This window comes from Stegodyphus dumicola, chromosome 3 (assembly GCF_044657685.1).
Source record: "Stegodyphus dumicola isolate Sdum_Otavi_A_Nest chromosome 3, ASM4465768v1".
NCBI classification, from domain to species: Eukaryota; Metazoa; Arthropoda; class Arachnida; order Araneae; family Eresidae; genus Stegodyphus; species Stegodyphus dumicola.
This window is the reverse complement of record NC_140770.1, coordinates 134,541,978-134,563,487: the sequence shown is the minus strand read 5'-3', so window position 1 is coordinate 134,563,487 and position 21,510 is coordinate 134,541,978. Positions and strand designations below refer to the sequence as shown.

The 21,510-nt window shown below is 32.0% G+C and overlaps 1 long non-coding RNA gene across 1 annotated transcript; it reads left to right on the top strand.

The window, feature by feature from the left end:
• The first annotated feature begins 986 nt into the window (after positions 1-986).
• Positions 987-20,536, top strand: LOC118202618 (uncharacterized). Its single transcript, XR_004760419.2, has 3 exons — positions 987-1,144; positions 14,715-14,903; positions 20,299-20,536. It is a non-coding gene; the product is annotated as an uncharacterized LOC118202618 (long non-coding RNA).
• Positions 20,537-21,510: the final 974 nt, after the last annotated feature.

Below are 21,510 nucleotides of genomic sequence, written 5' to 3'. Positions count from 1 at the left end.
ATCACCTGAAAATTTAAGACGTCTTTCATCTTAAGATATGCAGTATGTTTATATTTTTTAATTAATTTCTAATCAGTGTTCCCTTTGGGAAGAGAGTCCCCTCACTATTATTCAACCCCATAAATCTTTCTCTTCTATCGCCGCCTTTTTCTCGCCTCGTCTCATTTATGCAACCCGATAAATCTTTTCCTCGTTTTAGCAGTTAAAATATAATTACTTTTACTGTATATTTTAAAACTAACTACTTAAATACTCTGTGTATTTTAATAATATTACTTAATTTTACAAAAACGAAAAGTTTTAAAACTTAAGCATTTTTTTCCTCAAGACCAGCATGAGTTAATTCCTTTCCCACTTCATAAACAAATTTATAGAATACTAGTTTCGCTCTAGAATAAATGTTGTAAAGATATTGTTTCTTTAAAATGAAAAAGCATTCGCAGACAACAGTCATATAAAAAACAGGATATGAAATTAACATTCTTTCTCAACGGAAATCCCACCAATCCGCACGCAATTAACTAACTCATCAGTATACCCTTAAGTATCATGAAACAAATTCTAAATATAAGCAAACTCCCTACCCTTCTCCCAGTCTGCAACAAGCTTCGGAAGCTTCACACTTTGCTGCTTGGCGAGTTAAATCATTAGCAGTTTTACATGCCAATAAATAAAGATCACAACGCTGATGGAACAATAGAGAATCAAGAGTCAGTAGACACATACTACGGAATGAGAAACGAGACATTATTTTTGCACGTCTCGTCGTGCATACCTCGGATTCTGAAGCATGGAATTGAAAAACACGAGGAGAGATCGAAGGTTTTCCCCGGATCGTATATCAAAATGACTGTTACGTCGTACAGGTACAAGAAAAAGGAATTTTGACGGTACTCCATTCAAGATTGCTTAAACCAAGTAAAATAAAAAAAAAAGGGAGACGCTCTTTAAAAAATATACGGAAAGGCTTCAGCCGTGGTTTACTATAAACCTTAAATATTCTGCAACAAGGTCATTAAAGAGATATAAAAGAGGTTGCATATGCTTTGCAGTTATGTCACTCCAAGCTGTGGTTTGTGTTCATCGCCTCTGACTGCTGCGGACTTCATAGAGAGTCAGATTTAACCTGACAATGAAGGCTTTGGTAAGTTGTCGTTTATGTGGTAAAATTAACTGTTTTGATGTATTCTTCGAGTTAACACAAATATCAGACGGAATCACCATCCTTTATCTGTAGGGCTTTCACTTCTGTAGGCCATTTACCTAAAATAAAATTAGTTGAAAACTCAATTTGTGATAAAAAAAAATTTCTTTAAATACAAAAATATAGCAATTTTTGAAGTAAATTTAAAATTATGTAATATTTATAAAAAAGAAGTAACTAACTTTCAAAAAAAAAATATCTGAAAGCTTTCAGATTTTACATTTCACCAAAAGGGGCGTTTTTTTAATGTTTTGTGTTTTACCTTTATTTATTAAATATCATGTTCTTCCCACTTAAACTATAAAATTGAATTCAACAGTAATATTGAAAAATCATTTTAAAATGAGCATATCTTTAGAATTTCCAATACAGATTCTCTCTTCCTGGAAATATTTTTTTTTCCGTACAGCGTTGCCACTGTCCGCTTTGAAATCGTTAAATGAAAAATTTGTTAAAGTGTTATAAAATATTAAATAGATAATAAAACAAACCCACATTCCAAATCAGGGCTTCCAGATGCCCATATTCGGTGGAGAATTACGTTATTCAAAATTTGATGACTCTAGGTACCGTTGTTTTATCACAATGCGAGAAACATACATACATTTATGCAGAATCTTCATTTTTTAAGTTCTTTAAATATAATACAGGCTCTACTATTTAGTGGCAACATTTTAAAAACTGATTCGCCTTTTATAGTGAATTAAAGCAAAATCCCAAGATGAAATTAATAGTCCTCCTGAGCAAATTGCACCTTTGGACTAATAATAAAACATGTTATTGATATTTTAATTCGATTTATTTTTTGACAAACTTTTAGCTATTTACTTCTGAATAAATATTTTTATGCTCATTGAAGAATTATTTTTGGCATACATTTTTTTACTCTAAAAACATAATTAACTTCAGTTTTTTTTTTTTTTTTTTCATATAAAGCAAAACTGATTTAAGAATTCACTGAATTTAATGGGTAAGTTTGTCGATTAAATGTAGACTTTTTTTCCTTTATCATATGAAAGTTTTATCTTCAATAACCATCTCGCATAATTATAGATCCCTTGGTGAAACTTTACTGAAATTTTTATAAATCTGGAGATAATTTTTCATGAATTTCTACTAATTGAGTACTTCATCTATTAAAAAAATTACTATTATAATGCACTTTAACTATGCAGTTTTAGGAGAGTGTAATAGTGTAACGATACGTAGTTTTAGAAATACCAGCCGTTTGTGCAACACACAGCCTAAAATAACTGTTATAAAAATGAAAAAGTATATAATAATATCGAAAGTTCAGTAGTGTAATTTTATTCAAATATTTAATATTTTTAATAATTTATCTTAAATATTCCTTTTTTATTAATCAGAAGTTCCAATCCAGCGATTTTACGCTTAAGATGCAGTAGAAATTATGTAATAAACTATAATAAATACTGCAGCTTATTGCAATTTCTTTAATATGATAAACGTTTTTAATTATGCTCCGAAAAAAACCTGGCGTAAAGAAACATATTTCAAAGAACGTATTTTATTGACGTAAAGAAACGTACTTTATTAGTGCACAGAAGCATCTTATGGTTTAACAATTAAATACAGAATATTAAATGCATGGATGGGCTTATTTCTTACCCTCAGCTTCTCAACTATATTTATATTATTTTTGGTATGGTATGCTGTTTTTCAGTTCATATTGTCAAGACTGGGACTAGCTCAAATATCACTTTCTCTATTTTACTTTGCTTTTGCTTTTATTGAAGAATTTGATGTCAGGGAACATAGCTTTTGTTCTCTAGTCATCATAATTTATATTTTAGTAAAATTTATTTTTCTTATATCTATTAAAGGTATAAGACCCCTCGCGAATGTTTCTCATACTACCACGAAAATGAAACCTGGCGAATGTTTTTCAAAGTACCACGAAAAAAACCAGAAAAGAGCCTTCAGCGATTTATTCATAAAACAGGTGATAAGACCGGCCGAACTATACGTTACGAATACTGAAGAATTTTCCATACGAATTATTAGCACTAGTCCAGCTAGGCAAGACAATGAAATGCATTTAAATTAAAATAAACCAGATTAAAATGTGTAAACAATATACCAATAAGAATTGCGTTTATTGCTTTTAAATACCATTCAGTTTCTTAATCAATAACAAACAGATTAAATTTAAAATATTGCATTAAATATTTTACTCTTTGTGGAACGGCTACACATTAGCTCATGGAAGTTAAAAATATTTTATTTCGAGCAGTGGCAACACGTTTTACTTTTAAATGAATGATTTTGTTAATCAAAACTTCGTTAGATTCGCAAAAGATAGGAAATATATATTTTTTAATATAAATTCGGAATTTAGAATACGGACTTTGAGGTATAGACGTTCGGGCAGTCGACTATGCATTCAAAATTTGGGGTTCTAGGCGCCGCCCTTTATCCACAATGTAAGGAACAAATTTACCTACATACTTTTCATTATCTTGTAGAGACATTAGGTAGTTTTTGGAAGCAGGCAAGATGAAAAATTGGCAAACATCTTCGGCGGGAATCGAACCACGGACCTCTGGAATACCGGCCCAGCGTGTAGAACCATTACACCACGAACGCACGCTAGGAAGGCGGGAGACATACCTTATATACTCCCCCTTTTAAAGGGCAACTGGGGTTTTTAGGGAACCCAGTCGCCAAATCCTGGGTGTGAAGATTCATCATCCACGACGCTTTTAGTTCGGGCGCCACTGTAGAGACATTAGGTTAATTGGAAAAGCCAGAGAGATGAAAAATTAGCAACCGCCTTCGCCGGGAATCGAACCACGGACCTCTGGAATACCGATCCAGTTAGCAGAACCACTACACCACGAAGGCACGCCAGGAAGGCGGGAGAAATACCTTATAAATTAAAGCTTTCCAACTATTTTTTAAAAAAAGCGATTTTTGAAATAAAATTTTCGTAGAGATCGAAAGGACTCGGGAATCTTGAAAATTTCTAAGCCAACATAATTTTTTAATTAAGAAGCATAATTTGAATTGTTGAAAATTATTCGATGTTCATACGTTCGTTAAACGAAGCGTTAATTTTTTATAAATTTGCGGCAATAGTGTCTTAAGTTCCACTACAGAACCTTCTTCTTCCGCTGTAGAAGTGAAATTGACGAAATACAAGCCCGTGTTCACAGGACACCAATGAAAGCAATAGACCAGAAAATTCGAAAAAGGTCCATCAAAAAACGAAAACACAAATGCTGGTGCCGTCTTCGAAATGTTACTTTTAGTTTAATTTTTGAAAATTCCTTCTGTTTTATAAAAACACGTATCGATATATTTTCGGAAGAAATTGGATGCAATATTCTCTAATTTGATTAAATAATTAGTCTAAAATTATGAGCATCAATAACATAAAAAGAATCTGATGAAAGTATATTTTTTGTTTCCAGCAATAGTTAGCGCCTTTTTGTTGCTTAATGTATGTTAAGATTCAAGTTATAATAGGTAAAAGTATTTATTCTTAAAAGCTAACTTAAGTGTTGGTTGCCTGTTGTAGCCTATGAACACCCAGGTCAACCATTAACATAAGAATCTGTACAGAACCAATGTCAAACTGGAATAGCCCTTGTATGGCCATGTAAACTTTTTCATGAAGGCTCAGTAACTCCCGGTGCGCCCTTGTGGGACCCCAGGGAGTTCTTGTATCTATATAGGGGAGGGCGTGGGACATATGCCTGTTTACCTCCGTTAAACACCAGGCGTCCCCGTCCTCCGTCACCTGTCACCTGCCTGTTGTAGCGGTTTGGAAAACAAGATAAAATTCTGAAATAAAATTGACCAATCAGTTGCCAAGTTGTTCAGAACCCTGATTTCTGGTAATTAAACTTGAAAAAACGGATTGCCTACATGTATTATTTTCGGGAATTTTTCCCATGTGTAGCATGAATATGAGATACAGTTAGTTCCCTTAGAAAATCCACTACAAAGACACCCCTCTCTTTAGGCAGATAGCCTTCGTGCACTTACATAAATTCAGATAACTTAATCATATTCAAACATACGCTGCTCTGTTCAGTATGATGGTTAGCTAAGATGGCTGCACTATCTTTGACCCGGTTCGATTCTCAGAGAAGACATGGTTGATTTTAACTGACTATTTCCCCTTTTCGCCGGTATCATATTCGACTGCCTGCTGCAGTGCAATTTACATGTTGTTCTTACTGATGAGATAGTTTAACAACTGATGGTGAATTCCCGCCTGGATGCTCAAAGAGCGAGTGTCCAGTCATTAGGAAAAAACACATTCAAATATCCAATAAAAGTGTATCCTGGCAAAGGAGTCCTTACCTAAATGTAATTTTAAACATAAGGCATATATCCGTCGTATGTTATGTTATTTGCCAGACATTTCCAACATCCATACCAAAACTTCTTTAGTTCAATTTATAAGAAGTATTTATTTACAAAGTCATCATGTGATACATATTAATCCATGTCCTCTTCTGTCATACGCATGCAAATTAATTTGCTCCACTAATAAACGCTTCCTAAAAAATCCGATAACACCTTCACAGATGCCACGTACGACTGCTGTGATTAAATTTTCACTGCAGTGTAAGTAAAACAGGATGCCTCAAATAGCCAAGACCACTAACTGTTCAGCGAGAATCGTTGTGCGAAAAATCCAACTGATATTGCTATTTTCAATCTCTGTAATTTCACCAATGATGTAAAACATGTAGACTTTCGGCAGTTCGCTAGTACCTTTAGATGACACAACGATTTTATACTTTATTTACCGGGTTTTTTTTTTTTTTTTTTTTTTTTTTTTTTTTTTACACTGAACTTTAAATTATCTACGATAAACAATGTAAAGAAAACGGAAAAACCAAATAATCCAAAAGTATCTTCACAATAGAAATATCTGACATGGACACCACATGACTTCCTTGTACAGCTTATAAGATTATACATATTTTTTGCTGCATTTCATTTAAACTTATTTCTTTGAAGTAATCAAAGATATATTTTTAAATCAATCAATTTAGACACCATCTTCGCGGAAAGAGAAAAATACATAAAAACTCGATCTTCATAAATTGTAAAATACGAAAAATAAAAAAACATAAAAAATTAATACAGTTAAAAACAGTTAATTTTTACAAGTAAATTAGAGTTTCTACACCAGAACTTGTTCAAACAATTCTGCAAGCGGGCAGGAAAACAAAAATTTTGGTGCACAAAATTCAAAGTTAACTTTTGGTCACACTGGGCAAAAAGACACTCAATTTGGTGCATCAACTGAATTAGTTCGCTGCTCTAAGCTCGTTTTTTTAATAAGAGTTTCGAATGTAAACAAATGGCGGTCTCGTTAGGTTTAGCGCCACTTAAACTTTTAAATTGCTGATAAGTCTACAACTATTGCATACAGATTAACTGAAGGCATAAAACCTTAACCAGAACATAAGAATAACACAATTAAAGCAAGAAATGCACAATTTACCAACACATACGAATAAAAAAAACTACGTTTATTGCTGCCGATGGCAATGGAAAAGGAAGGTGTACAACTACAAGTTACAGCAATCTCACATAGAAAATTTCAGCGGCATTCTTTCTAATAATTCTGAGAATCTTGAGCAGTTATAAGGACATTGAACTAGAACTCATTGTGATACTCTTGCTTGTCAGTGCATTCCAATGAGTCACATTCCTGCTCATGCTTTTAGCTCCACTTTCATAGCCACTTTCATTTGTTTCACCTTTCTTGAATCACAACATTTAGAATGTTTATGTCTGGTAAAGCTCCTGCAATATTTCTGGGTCTACACGTTTTTTAGGTTTGATCTTTGCAAATCCTTGAACACCCGAAAGGATTTCAACAAGACACGATAATGTTATTCTTTTATTGATAAAGTCTTCTTAAAATTGGAGAAAACTGATGTCAGGATCAGTTACGCTCAAATCTGAATTAGCATTAAGATACTATTTTGCTTCCAGTTCTTAGCAATGAGAAATTCTCTACAGCGTGATTTAGTCCTCTGAATGGCACGAGTTTTGAAATCTACTCATGAAGATATGTATTTAAACAGCATTTATTGACTAAATGTGTATAATTACTTATTTTAGTCACTGTTTTTTTATAAACTCCTATTCATTAAGATGGTATTTACATCATTAAAGAAGGTAAGAAAGCAAAATATTTAAAAATATAAGCTAATATATTCCAAATGACAGAAAGTCTCGAGCCAGTCGTGCCACTCGGGCTAGGTTAAGTCTACATGTCTTGGTGTAAGCAATTAAATCGAGTTATGAAGCTGTTCAGCAACAGTGAAAGGGAGAAATTTAAAAAAAAAAAAAATAAGTTCCCATAAATTTAATTTAAATTTCAAACTAACAGAAAATATTAACGTATTAACTATTCCTTAATTTAGTGTCAACAATTTTATAACATTTTTTGTTTATATATAGCAATGCATCGAACGGAAAATAGAGATTGTAAAAGTCAAAAGCAATGTTTTTTCCTTCGTAGTGCATATAAACTAGATGGCAAGTATGAGAGAGCTTCGTGGAACGGAATGTCAAGTTAATCTTTGAAGCTTATTTCTCTTCATTAAATTTACACTATGCTGAAGACGTCTCTTTAGCTCAGCATTAGCGATATTCTCAGCCATAGCCTAATTTTCTGCATCAGCTATTTCTTTTAGTTGTGTGTTCACTAGAAGAGATTTTACTAAAAGAGAATTTATGAGAATTTAAGAAACATTTTTCAATGTCCACTATAGGTTTACTCAACAAAACAATAATTTTAGCCAACAAAAATCTTTAAAAAATCAAGTTTAAGAAATACTGATTTATTCTAGAGTCTAAATAGTGAAATTTCACAGTAAAAAATTTATCATACTTTCCAATATGTGGTTTTGTGGTACAAAGGGTTAGCACTCACAGCTATCAGTTGAAAGATTCGTGGTTCGAATCCCAGAGACAGCAAAGTTGACTTTCCACGTTTTCTGCTCCAAAAAGATAGTTCTATAATAATAACACCCGAACTAACCTCTACGAACCTCTGCCCAGTCGTTTTTTAAGGTAGTGATAAGGTATAAAGAATTATCTCGTTCTACTGTGCATACTTTCTTAGTATCGGTGATAATTGCCTCCAACTAGCAAATGAAAGAGCCAAGATTCGAATTATAGCGAGGGTACATTTTCTTTTTCGTGTTTCCTGTGCGAGAAACCGTCTCTGCAACTTTATATTAAAAAGACAATATCCACTGAAATTTCTAATTGAAGAACCAGAGGGAAAAGTATGAATGTTGTTGATAATATATTTCTTATAATCTTTCTCTTTAGAGAGACGTCAGCGATTCACGGATTTTCCGCATAAAGGGTTATCAAACGTTGGAATCAAGCGTTGAGACCTATTCTGAACGATTATCAGTTATTACCATCTTCTAAGTTTTATTTCCTTTTAATGTGTTAAAAGAATCTGAATTCTTTGAGCCTTTCACTCTGAAAACCAAATCCAGCAGGCTCTTCAGTGATATTGTCGCGTAGGTGAAGGGATCCTACAAATGAACATGCAAGTACTCAAAGTCTAAACTCAAGACTTTGTATTAACTCGAACTGAATGAAGAACAACTTTTATACAGTTGGTGAACATGCTGGAACATTCTAGACTCGAAATGCTCTGGAAGAATGAGAGGGAAATTTACATAAATCAGACAACATTAACAAGAAGGAAATTTACATAAAAACCAATTATCAGGCATGTTGCCGTTGATAGGTTTCGAACTCAGGACCTTCGGGTCTTGCGTCTTCTCCGCTAAGCTACGAGAAGCTCGGTCGAAAAGAGCAATTTTCGCTACAATATTAACGGTAGGAATTCAGAGATACTTTTAAATGGATACCTTTCGATTCGAAATCATGAAAGACGATTTAGATTTCAAATAAGCGTTTGTATTTTACTAATAAAAGTAAAATGTCGACAGAAAACCTGTTCAAAACACACAAGCTTTTGGAGAGATAAAACTGAACACTTTTCTCGAAATCCACATTTACAGATGATAAATATTTAAATATTTTTATGGTTATGACAGACTCTAAACATGCACGGTACTCCCTTGTTATAACATTTCTTCGAATACCTCAAGCATGTGGCTTAAAACCAAAAATTAATAACATATCTCAGAATTACGTACTTAGCAAAAATCACATTATGATCAAAGAAATTTTACAATCTAACGAAATCGAGAATTAGAATCAAGAGATAGAACAAAACCATGTAGAAAAAAATTTTACCTTAAAATTAATAACCGTTGAAAGCTACGAATACATTGAGGCAGTGGCTGGTAAATTAAAGCCTGGATTCGATTAAACCACTGTAATTTATCAATGAGCTATAAAAATTTAAATTTTAGAGAAAAATATAAAAGCCAAATAGCAACTGAAAGTTTTAAAAACGAGTTTAGAAAATTATACGACAATTTACACTTGCATAACATAATTCGTTTTACACGTACATGTATGCACTTTTCAGTCTATAGTTTCGTTTGGTGGATTTCGTAACCTTGCTTTCATATTTTTTGCATTTCACATATATATTTGGTCAGTCATAAATTCGTGAGCATTTTTTGGTAAATTTTTAAATAATATAAAAAAACACAATAACACAATTTAGCATTTTAATCAATTATATATTTTCCTCCATTATCTACAATGTCTCGTCATCTTACATGCAGCTTTTTTATGGCATTGCTGTAGAAAGACTCTGGTTTTGATGCAAAAAGAACTTGAAAGTTCATTGTGTACATCCTGTTTAGAATTTAGTTTTTTCCCCAGTAAAAAATTTTATAAGGCACGAAATAAGTGAAAATCACTTGGGGCAATATTTGGGGAGTACGCAGGATGTGGCAAAAGCTCCCAATTAAATTCACTAATTTTTTGCAGCGTTGTTCGAGCTGTATGCGGTCTAGCGTTATCACGAAGAAACAAAACTTTCTTCATATTCACTAATCGTGGGCGTTTTTTGATCAGTGCTGAGTTTAGATGGCAAAGTAAAGTTGTTCCCTATAAACTTCTGAATTAATCATTTGATTTGGTTCTAACAGTTCAAAACGTCCTGAACGGGGTTCTTTATCAATGCTGCTTTTTCCAACTTTAAATTTTTTAAACCATTTCTGGGCAGTCCTTAAACTAATAGTGTGTTCACCATGTACACTATTAATTTTTATCGCTGCAAACCTGGCAGATTCACCACACGAAAATAAAAAATGTAGCACAGAACGTTTGTACTTATTATCTATATTCATCTTCTATAGGTACTAAAATACGTTCGATATTTACGAAAGTTGGTGATAAACTAAATAATATGTTAATCAAACAATGACAAGTTTCAACAAGTTCAAAATTGTATTGTTTTAGTAAATGCGTCATAGTGAATTCCACGCATACTCTTAATGCGCACGAACTTATGGACTGACCCAATAATTTGTTGACTGAAATGTGTTAAACTGGTTTTTATAGTTCATTGTTAAATGTTAGCTACACAGTTTCTTTATGCTACATAAATAATCAACTCCTTCAATGAAGAAACATTCAATTTAAAATAGGAAGCAGTACAAATTGATTTAATTCTGCTCACCGTCCTTTGCATTCTAACGAGCGAAAAACGTTATATAATTTATGATGCAGGAACTCAAATGGCGAACCTGAAAAATATAAAGCAAAACATTAGTGCCTGATGCAAAGTATGCGCTGTTCTTAATCAGATACTTCCATTCATTAACACGTTGATTGCCACGAGAGTGTGTAAGAAAATGTCCTTTAGGCCACGAGAGCTGATATACCAAGCGTCACTTGTTTCCGATCGTAGGAGTTTAGAACGTCTAGAACAAAACATTTTGAGACATGCATTCAGTTTAAAATTTCTCAAGAACTATGTATCTAAGAAAGGGTGTGAGATTCGAAAATTATTTCTTCTTTTCCAAACATCATTTCTCTGGTAAAAAACGGTTGAAATTTTCTTGTGTTAAAATTGTTGCCCATGTTTTTTGCACTGTCTAAAAGAAAAATGAAAGAGTAATTTTAAAGTGAATCATATAACAGTAATGAAGAGACCTGTTGCGAGTTTTACAAAAATTCGAATATTAGCAATGAGGAACTTTCGAGATTTTAACATTCGAACAGAAAAGTTCTGTTCGAACAACCACAATTGTATCTTCAGATTCTAATTCGAATGCTGATAAATGCAGTGATAATAAATGTTGTGTAAATACTATTGCTCATATTTTACAAGAATTGGTTGTTTAGTTGGTACTGAAGAAAGCTTAGCGAACGGAATGAATTTAGCTCTCGGCAATAATCCTTTTTATTTATTTCTATCAACAATCATATTTTCAAATACCTACTTTACCTCGTAAGTACTCAGAGAACTGTCATCCGAATACGGATGACGCAGCCTGATCAGAATTTTTACAATTACCCGAATACGGGTGACGAGGCAGTCAAAGTGTTAAAATGTTAAAATTTAAAAAAAAATTTAAAGTGTTTGTTAAAGTGCTAAAATGTTAAAATCTTCGTGTAAAAATTGTAGAAATATTGTTGATTGTTTAACTGGTTACAGCAAAGCAAGTGATTGCTATTTTAGGAACATTTAAACATAGAAAGGGATGACCAGAAGAAAATTTAAACCTAGAAAAGCATTTATTTAAAAGGGTTAAATATAGAATGTCAATAAAATCCGATTAAATTCATTGATGTATTCATTCAGTCCATTTTGCTAATATTAACGAAACTACTAACTTAATTCGTTTAATATATTCAAACAGTGAAGTAAAGTTATGATAATCACAAGTAAAGTTATGATGAGCTATGATGCCTAACAGAATAGCTTTCATATCTTCAGACCTAAGTACACACCTTTATAGTGATATCGTTTGTCCTTCGCAGTGTCCCTCAGAACTAAGCAACAAATCACAGTATTTTCATGGCTGGGTGATGTACGGCTGACTTTAAGTTTACTACTTGTTTCTTTTCCAATGACAGCAAACATATTGTCTTTTTTTGCTTACAAAATGTACTTACCTCTCGTTGAAGAAACTTCTAGGAAACTAAAATAGCAGTGCCTCTAAATCATATGTAATGTCCCTAATTTTAGCATTTTATTTTGGTGTCAAGAACATCTTCAGCAAGACAAACCCGATTGTTTCAATACAATATACACATCACGATAATCTGCAAATCTCTTGCCAATAAAAAGGACATAAAATATTTAAATATTTTGAGAATTATAATAGCAAATTTCTTTTCATTAAAATAATGCGAGCCGTTTAAAAAAAATTCTCAGCAGTGTTCTAATAATTTTCCGAACTAAGAAGTTAGAAGTTATTAACAAAATATTTGTTGTTTGAAGAGCAGCTTTCATGCACAGATTTTTAAAAATGTTTGGATTGTCAATTGTGGTTATTCTTCTTGTGATTATCGAAAATACGGCACTGGATCATCATCATTGTATAGAATCGATAGCTTTTCTATCGGCACTCGATCGATAGGACTAATCAAAAACTGGTTATGATGCTCTGACGGTATTTATCCTAAGACAGCCCTATCCAGATACCCTAAAAATGTTAATTAAATTAAATTATTTCCTTCTTAATTATTCTTTCCCTTTTATTATCAAATTTTTTCGCCACTTATAAGCCTTATCTAAGTTACGGTAACTATTGTGTACCAATGTCGACCTTGTGCCAGAATCGATCTTACGTTATATCAATCATACGTGGCGTTCATCCTATGGAACTGATCATATGCCGAATCAGTTTTATGTATCCGTAGTCGATCTTATTCCGAGTCAATCTATGCCTGTATCAATCCTACACAGTGACGATTCTAAGCACTGTTATCTTATGCCTTAGTGCCAATCTTATGCCTTAGTAGATGCCATGTCATATCGAATGTACGCCGCTTATGCACCTTCGATCTTATGCCCATGTTGACTGCATACAAGTGCGTCAATTACCTCAGTATTGCATCACAACCAGCATTTCATTTTTATAGTGTCGGCAGTATGCTAGCAATTGTTACTATTTGATCCTGCTGCTGCACGATTCCATGTTATGTTGATTTTGCGCAGTATCAATTCCGCATAATAGCTATTGTATGCATCGCATATCCTATGAATTACCCGGATAGCTAAGCGTATATAACGCAAACCAACTTCATGAACAATTATGCGTGTGGGCGAAAGTGCTAGTCGTTGACATCAAGCTTTGCATACCTATTTGCAGAATTACTTTACACAGCTCCATTTCGGAGCTAATAGACAGTTCTGTGCCAAGATATTTTTTTCACCTGAGGCAAAAAGGTAAATGCGCGCCGCTATACATATATATATATATATATATATATATATATCAAAGTAGCTATATTTGTATTAAACAAAAAAATGTATTAAATCAAAATATCATAATTATATCATAATTTTAAAGTAATTTTTTATCCTCTTTTTATGAATTCAGAGAAATAATATAATTATTTATAACTTTCAAGTGAAAATGTTAAAAATTTATTTTTTGATAAATAAAAAATAACATCGAAATTCACATTGCATTAAGTTCGAGGTTTTCTTGCAATTTTTTCCTATTGTTTCATTAATTTAAATTTGCCGAAGCTTATTTTCTCCAATAATTAATGGCAAATTTAAAAAACATAATTAAAGTAATTTTCGAATTCGTATAGCCAATTTGGCACCCCTTCTAGTGATTCACCTGAGGCAAGTGCCTCACTTGGCTCACCCTTATCCCGGCTCTGGTAATAGAGAGTAGCTCAGAAAACGGAAGAGAGGGACCCTTGTCCTTTTGCATCTACCAACCGCCTCTCGAACAAACTTTTCGCTCGACCGATTTTAAGTATTTCTATGTCACAAAGGAAGTAACATTTACAAATACCCATGTATTTTTCGTTTCAGCATTGTTTCTTTTTCTATCGCAGTGTAACTGCGCTAAAACTGTGGAGATGCCGAAAGTATAAAGGTAATCGGATTTTGTCCCTATACTAGAAGTAGTCAGGTTAAAATTTCTAAAACTTTAGCATAAGCTTCCTGAGGCTTATCTGAAAATTTTAATCCTGGTACATCAAAAGCAGAAGTTTAAACGCCAGATTAGCCTTTTTTTTTAATTAATCCTTCAACTACGAAGCTATGTTAAACAAAAATTTCCGAAAAATAATTTTGTATAACTCCCTGATATATTTTATTATAACTTTGATATTAAATTTTTATTTTTTTATTCTTGACATAGCAGAAAGATTTGTCATTATTTTGCGGCTGATTATTGCCGTATTTTTCATTCCTGCGGTGTATTTTCTGAAGTTAAATTGTAAGCAATTATTTTGCAATAGGATTATTTTTAGGATAAACTGTTTTTTTTTTTTTTTTTTTTTTTTTTTTTTCATTTTTAGCTCAGTTGGATATGCATTATTTTTAACAAAGATGCCTTCCTAAAATTTAAAAATTTTCTTTTATTTTCAGGTGGTTATCTTTTCTCTCCTCTGCCTATTATCTGTCGTCTTGGCCCAGCCACTCCTTTGGTATACGGCACCATCTTATGGATATGCCTATCAGTATACTTACCCAGCCTATTCTCCATACACATCAGCATACGTACTACCAGCATGGTACTTCAAACGATAAGGATAGGATTTAGTCTAAAGAATGACGGTTTGTATCGATTTATGCGCATTACTTTAAAATTATCGATTCCCTTTGCAATAATATTATTAACGTGCATATATTATTCTCATATTCTAATTATGTTCATTATACTATTATACTGGAAACTATAATACTATCATATTGTAGTTCCCAGTATTAACTTCTTTATAACAATGGGCTGATTTATAAAAATTAGTGTCTTCGATATCAAATCAAAAGTTAAAACATTTCAACCAGGGTTATTTTAAAATAACAACTTTTTGACAGCTGCATCTAAACTCGATCAGAATTGACTGCATAGCCTTATATGAACCAGCTATGAAACCTATATTGCAATAAACATTTTGAAAGTTCGTGCATTATATTCATTTATGAACTGAAAAGAAGGTCTATGAATCATTGTCCATTTAAGAACTGTTTTCTAATTAAGCGCATTATTTCAAAGTATTCATTTAACTGTTTTACCTTCCTAGCAATACCCTTTCACGAAGGTGCCGGAACCTTTATGCAAGTCAGCAGCTGTTTTCAAGAATTGGCATGGCATAAAGTTGAACAAGTCTTCGTATTTATGAACTTGAACAAAGCAACATTAATAAGGGTTCGGGTACCATTAATACAGTGTCACCGTTATTAGGAATATGATTTTATTTGCTTTTTTAATCAAGACAGGAAACTATAATCTTAACGCTTCCACACAAAAGTGCCCATACAATTATGAAGTTTGTTTTCTGAAAGTTAAAAACTGTTTTTCATAAGAGTGCGGGCATCTTTATGAAAGTGTCAGCAATAGCCGATTTGCATAAAGGTACCAGCACTTTTATAACGGCACCATTATGAAGCAGTCGCGTTTAGCTAACATCAATCCTAGGCCCCATAAGACCATTTGTTTCCATTCAATCCCATACAAATAGCCAAAAAATCTTAAAAAAATAATGTGTACTCTTGGTTAGGAAGTTCAGGATAATTCCCAAGATGTTTTGTGCTCATAAAAATATTAACCAATAGAGAGAGTCGTACCCGCGAACCTGCTAATCTAACTCAAAACAAATGCGACCAAAGATAGCTATGTCCATTTGAAAAGGTATAAACAGGTTGCAAAATAGGTCTCAAACGATTTTACTGTTTCACGAAGTGAAAGCTACTTTTTTGTTTGTCCATTTTTTGTACCCAAATATTTCAAATTTTTACAGTATCCTCTCAATAGCAGAATAAGTATATTTGTTAAATTAGTTTCATCATTTGGTTGATTCATTTTGATTTTTGCCTTCTCATTTTCAAAAAGAATCCATAACTTAAGATTCCATCATACTTCGGGAATCAACTAATTATCAAAATAGAACTCCCTAATTAGCAAAATAGAATCTTTTGTTAAAAATGGCCAGTTTACGACAGTTAAAAACCTCATCATGCATCTTATAAAGGGTGCACCTGATGTTACTTGGAATATAAAAGTTTAGACTTAGTGATTTCGATCTATAATTAGCATATCTTCGTGAGGTTATTCAGATAAGTATGATATTCGAAAAGAACATAGATAAAATATAATACCAAAACAATTTACAGAAAAGATAAAGTAGGTGTTAAGTTTACGCTTATGGTATCCTTAGATTGCCAATAGATAACGGTAGTGTTTGTAAAAAGAAACTGATGTCATAATTATGTAAATATTGTGTGGAATAACGGTCCTCTGTTTATTACTTTACATTTGATCCAGTCTGATTTATTAGAGATTTACATGTATTTTGTTTAGTAGGTGGGTTATATTTATTAGAGATTTACATGTATTTTGTTTAGTAGGTGGGTTATATTTATTAGAGATTTACATGTATTTTGTTTAGTAGGTGGGTTATATTTATTAGAGATTTACATGTATTTTGTTTAGTAGGTGGGTTATATTTATTAGAGATTTACATGTATTTTGTTTAGTAGGTGGGTTATATTTATTAGAGATTTACATGTATTTTGTTTAGTAGGTGGGTTATATTTATTAGAGATTTACATGTATTTTGTTTCTGTGTTTGTTTAGTAGGTGGGTTATACGTTATCAACATTTAAAAACTTGACAATATGGAAATTACAAATGACGCTCACGCAGAACTGTACTTTTTGCCGCCTAGTTTTTATTCTTGTATTAAATAAATATTTCAAATATTTTTTTAATATTACGTATTGCTTCCTCTTTTTGTTGATAAAAAATAATATCATTTATCAAAAATTCTTGCAAGGATGAAAATATGAATTCTGATGATACTATAACTAGGAAAAACACCGTGACATTAAATGCAAATTTTCAAATTCGGCATCCAATTAATTCACTAGCAGACAAAATTATTAAACCTCTAAATATGAATGCTAGGAGACACTCCGAAAAAAAAGAAAAGAAAAGAAAAGAAGGAATTCTTATTTCTTAAACATTGATCCTGGACTTCCAGATAAAGTTAATTATAAGTTTCTTGAAAATAAGGTTCAGAACGTTATTTGAACAGTTTACATATTATGGAAAGGAAGAATTGAGTTATTTTTTTTCTCGTGTTGCACAGTTTCCATAAGGTGAAAATTTCACTTACATATGTAAGTCACTTCTCTCAAGTTAAAAATTACTTCATCTTTATTATATGTTAATCAGTCATAGCAAAAATATCCATACTTACACGGACAAAATTCGTAAAGATATTTATGAAGGAATTTAATTTAAACTTGTGTAATTTTTCTATACTTGCTACAGATTGAACAATCATTTAAAAAACAGTTCAACAAATTAATTAATATTAATTCAAGCGTTTAAAATTAATTCAACATTAATTCAATAAATTTAAATTCATCAACTCAACAGATTCAACTATTCTTTCCGTAACAATTGTTGATTTAAATTCAACTTATTTTTCTGTGTTTGTTACAGATTTAAATTCAATACTTTGGGGAATAAATTTAGGGAAAAAAAGAGCTGGTGGTTTTGGCAGTCATTTAATTCTATCGTAGGTAACACAATATTAACTATTAAATTTATATGTTATTACTTTACAGTTATTCAAAATGTTTATCAATCATATAGTATAAGTCAGGTCTGCGAGTTAAGGTATAGATTGCTTTTAGTTAACAAGTTATGAATATATTACAAACCTGGGATTTTTATACTGAGGCAGACAGAATTTTCTGCTTCATTTCTTCCTAAAAAAATCTTCCAACAGCACTTTAAACTTACTTTGCTCTTAGTAGGTCTCATTTTCTTCATGACAATAAATCTATGTTTTGAGAGAATATTCTTTTGAAATTAATGTCATCAAATATTGACGTTAATATCACAGACCTGCAGTTTCTTAATTGGTCTTCACTGAATCTTATTTGAGTTTTAATTCTGCTATAGTATTAACAAATGAAGTGAGATTTCTGAATGAAGTTACCGTTAAAATATAACGACCGATGACGAACTTCAAAACTTAGTGATGATTCGAAACAATTACTGATGTAAGCTAAGTGTCATCTTCGCAATCATTCAAGCAATTTATCTGTAATATTCTTGAAGAGGATTTACTTTCTTTTTTGCAATTTTGAATTAATATCATTTCGTTATAAATACCGAAATATGATCGATCGTTTTTGAAATACTTTGTTATCTCGATAAAATGGAATGCAGGGGAATCTTGCAAAGGGCAGATCACCATTAGATCATTCTTCTATGTACATATTATATATACCTATATAGGTAAGGGTTTCTAAATTACTTTGGATGTGTACGCTTTATTACATTGGCTATGTACTTGAAATTAATCATTTTGTTTCCTACAGTGGATTTGCTTTTTAAATTCCTCAAAATTCTTTTACTACTAAATTTCTCATTTAAACATTTCACAACTTTTGTTTTGTGTTATTCTTTACCCATGCCTATATGGATGACGAAACCGGAATTGAGTAATTGAAGAGTTTGAAGGCAAACTTCCCCTTGAAAATCTCTGTCTCCTGCCTCCTCAACAATTCACTTTATGCAAATTAATTTAGTTTAAAGAAAAATATTTTTAAGATATTTCTCTTTAAACTAATTAATTTGCTAATATAAGTTTTTAAGATAAATGTTTTGGATTATTATACATTTTTTCACGCATTTAGATGCGTGCACTTAACTTACTTATGCTTTCTGAATTTGAGAGATATTGTAAATTAGTTCGCAGCAATAATTAATCATTTTATTTTGTTTACAAATGAATTTTCATAATTTAAAATTTTTATTAGCTTTATATGAATGAGATAATGATTTTGTATTTGTTATATTCAAATTTCATTTATTGCAGCATTGGTGCAAGAGAATTATTCAATTTTTTTAACTTTACTAATTAGTTTCTTATGAAACAATATATATATATATATACATATTGCTGAAAGATTATTATAATGGGACCGCTTCATAAACCTATTCTTCATAAAAGTACCGGAACCTTTATGAATGTCGATTAATATTTCAAAAGACAGAAACGTTAAAACAGAATCTTTTAAAACGTTTAAAACTCCTAGAAGAAAAACATTTAAAGAAATCGGCTTTCATAAACATGCGCACACTTTTGTCCAAAGCCATCATATGCAACTACGGTTCTGTTTTACTACTTTAGTCAGCAAAACAAATGAAAATTCTTCTTCCATAATGGTGCCACACAGTAAACGTGCCGGCAACTTTATGAAATCTGCTTTTTATAAATTGGAATACTGTTCTCTATAAAGATGCAGGAACTTTATGCCAGAAGAGTCCCGTGAAAGTTTAGAATTTTTCCAAACGTAGGTCTGCTTTTGGAAAAGTTCCAGCATCTTTATGACGAGACCGCTGTAAAGGGAGTCCTGCTGCAATAAGTCTACAGAACATCAACATTATCTGAAAGGTAATGTTGAGGAACTATTTATTTTTATCTCGCTTCTGTGCGTTAAAACTGAGCATACAAGAAAATCTTAATGCATAATTGTCAACATTGCGATTCTCAGGTTCTAGACTTGCCTTTTATTATAGTACAAAAGGAGAACATGACATGTATTCTTGAACTGTACTTATCTTTCTCAGCAGCAGTTTTTCAAGATTAATTAAACAAGAAACATATTCCTAAAAGCCTTTTATTTTCTTCTCGTAATAAGTGTCTAAGGAAAACTATAACTGAAGTGAATTTTTGTCACTTTGGAGGAAATATTGTAGAGAATATAAGTTTTGTAGGTGGCGGTTTTAGGGGTTTCAAAAAATGAACGTTGAAATGTAAAATGAGACATTATGTATTTTAAAGTTCTGATATACCTAATCTAAGCTATATTAGAAAACGTAATCTTTTCTAGATTAATGTAATTAATGAGTTTATTTCAAGTACTTCGCATGTATATTTTTGCATAATTAAGAGAAATTTATTAAATATAGCTTTATTTTCCATTTCAGAATAATTCTGGACTATCGAGTTCTTCAAGTCTGCTACCTGATGTGATTTTTAACTCCTTTTTCAGCAACGCTCCCATGTGATGTAACCTCATTGCTCTGTCCTCTGCAAAGTTTGTAGCTACTCTGCATCTCAGCAAAGCTCCAGTTCCTTGATTGCTTTCCATCTGTTTAAATGTTCAGTACATTGTAAAGAAAACTCAAAGCTTGTGGGATAAAATAAAAGTTTATGTGACATGAATTGTTGCTTTTTTTATTATTTAGATAACCTACAAAAGAAATTGCTAGATTTATATATTGCTTATTCACGATTATGGAAACATGAAGTGTCTTACAAGTATTATACTGTCCAGGGGAAATATGAACATTGCCCAAAAGATATATGCTCAAAATTATTTCAGTGCCTTAAAATACGTTATAGACCAACATTTATCTAATATCTTTCACTATCTATTATACATGATTCCGTTATAATACAGGAAAATTCAGGCTGAGGTGTGTCCAAAAAACTGTAGTTTTTTGCCGAAGTGCGGGAACTATCGTTATCTGTGGCGCATAGAGCTGTTAGTATCTACAATTTCTCTCCATCTATCAGATGAACACTTGATTTCATACTCATAAAGATTTAAGGCTGCGTTTTCGGAAATGAAAACCTCATTATCTGCAACTTGTAAATCATCTTTATATACAACCTGTTACCACTTGCCAAACGGAAGTATGATTTGCTTTGCCCGTAAACGAAGACAAAGATCCAGGCTGGATTTATTTAAAATTTATAGTCCCTTGACGAATTGAGCAAACTGCCATTACCTACGGCATATAGAGAATTATTATTTGTAATTTCTTACCGTCTACTAGGCGGACGTTTGATTCTGTTCTCACAAACGAAGATTCAATGCGGCACTTTTTGGAAATGAAAAATAAAATTATTTTACAACTTATAAACTATTTTTATATAGAACCTGTTACCACTTGCCACGCAGAAATCTGACTCCATCCTCATAACCGAAGATCTAAGCTGGGGTTGGTCCAAACGATTCTACTCCTTTGCTGACAAGAGGGAATTATCATTATCTACAGCATATAGATCATTATTATCATATCTGCAATCTCTTGCCATCTACCAGGCTGATGCTTGATTCCGTTCTCATAAGCAAAGATTCAAGGCAATCCTGTTTTAGAAATAAAAACTTCTTTACCTAGAACTACTCATAA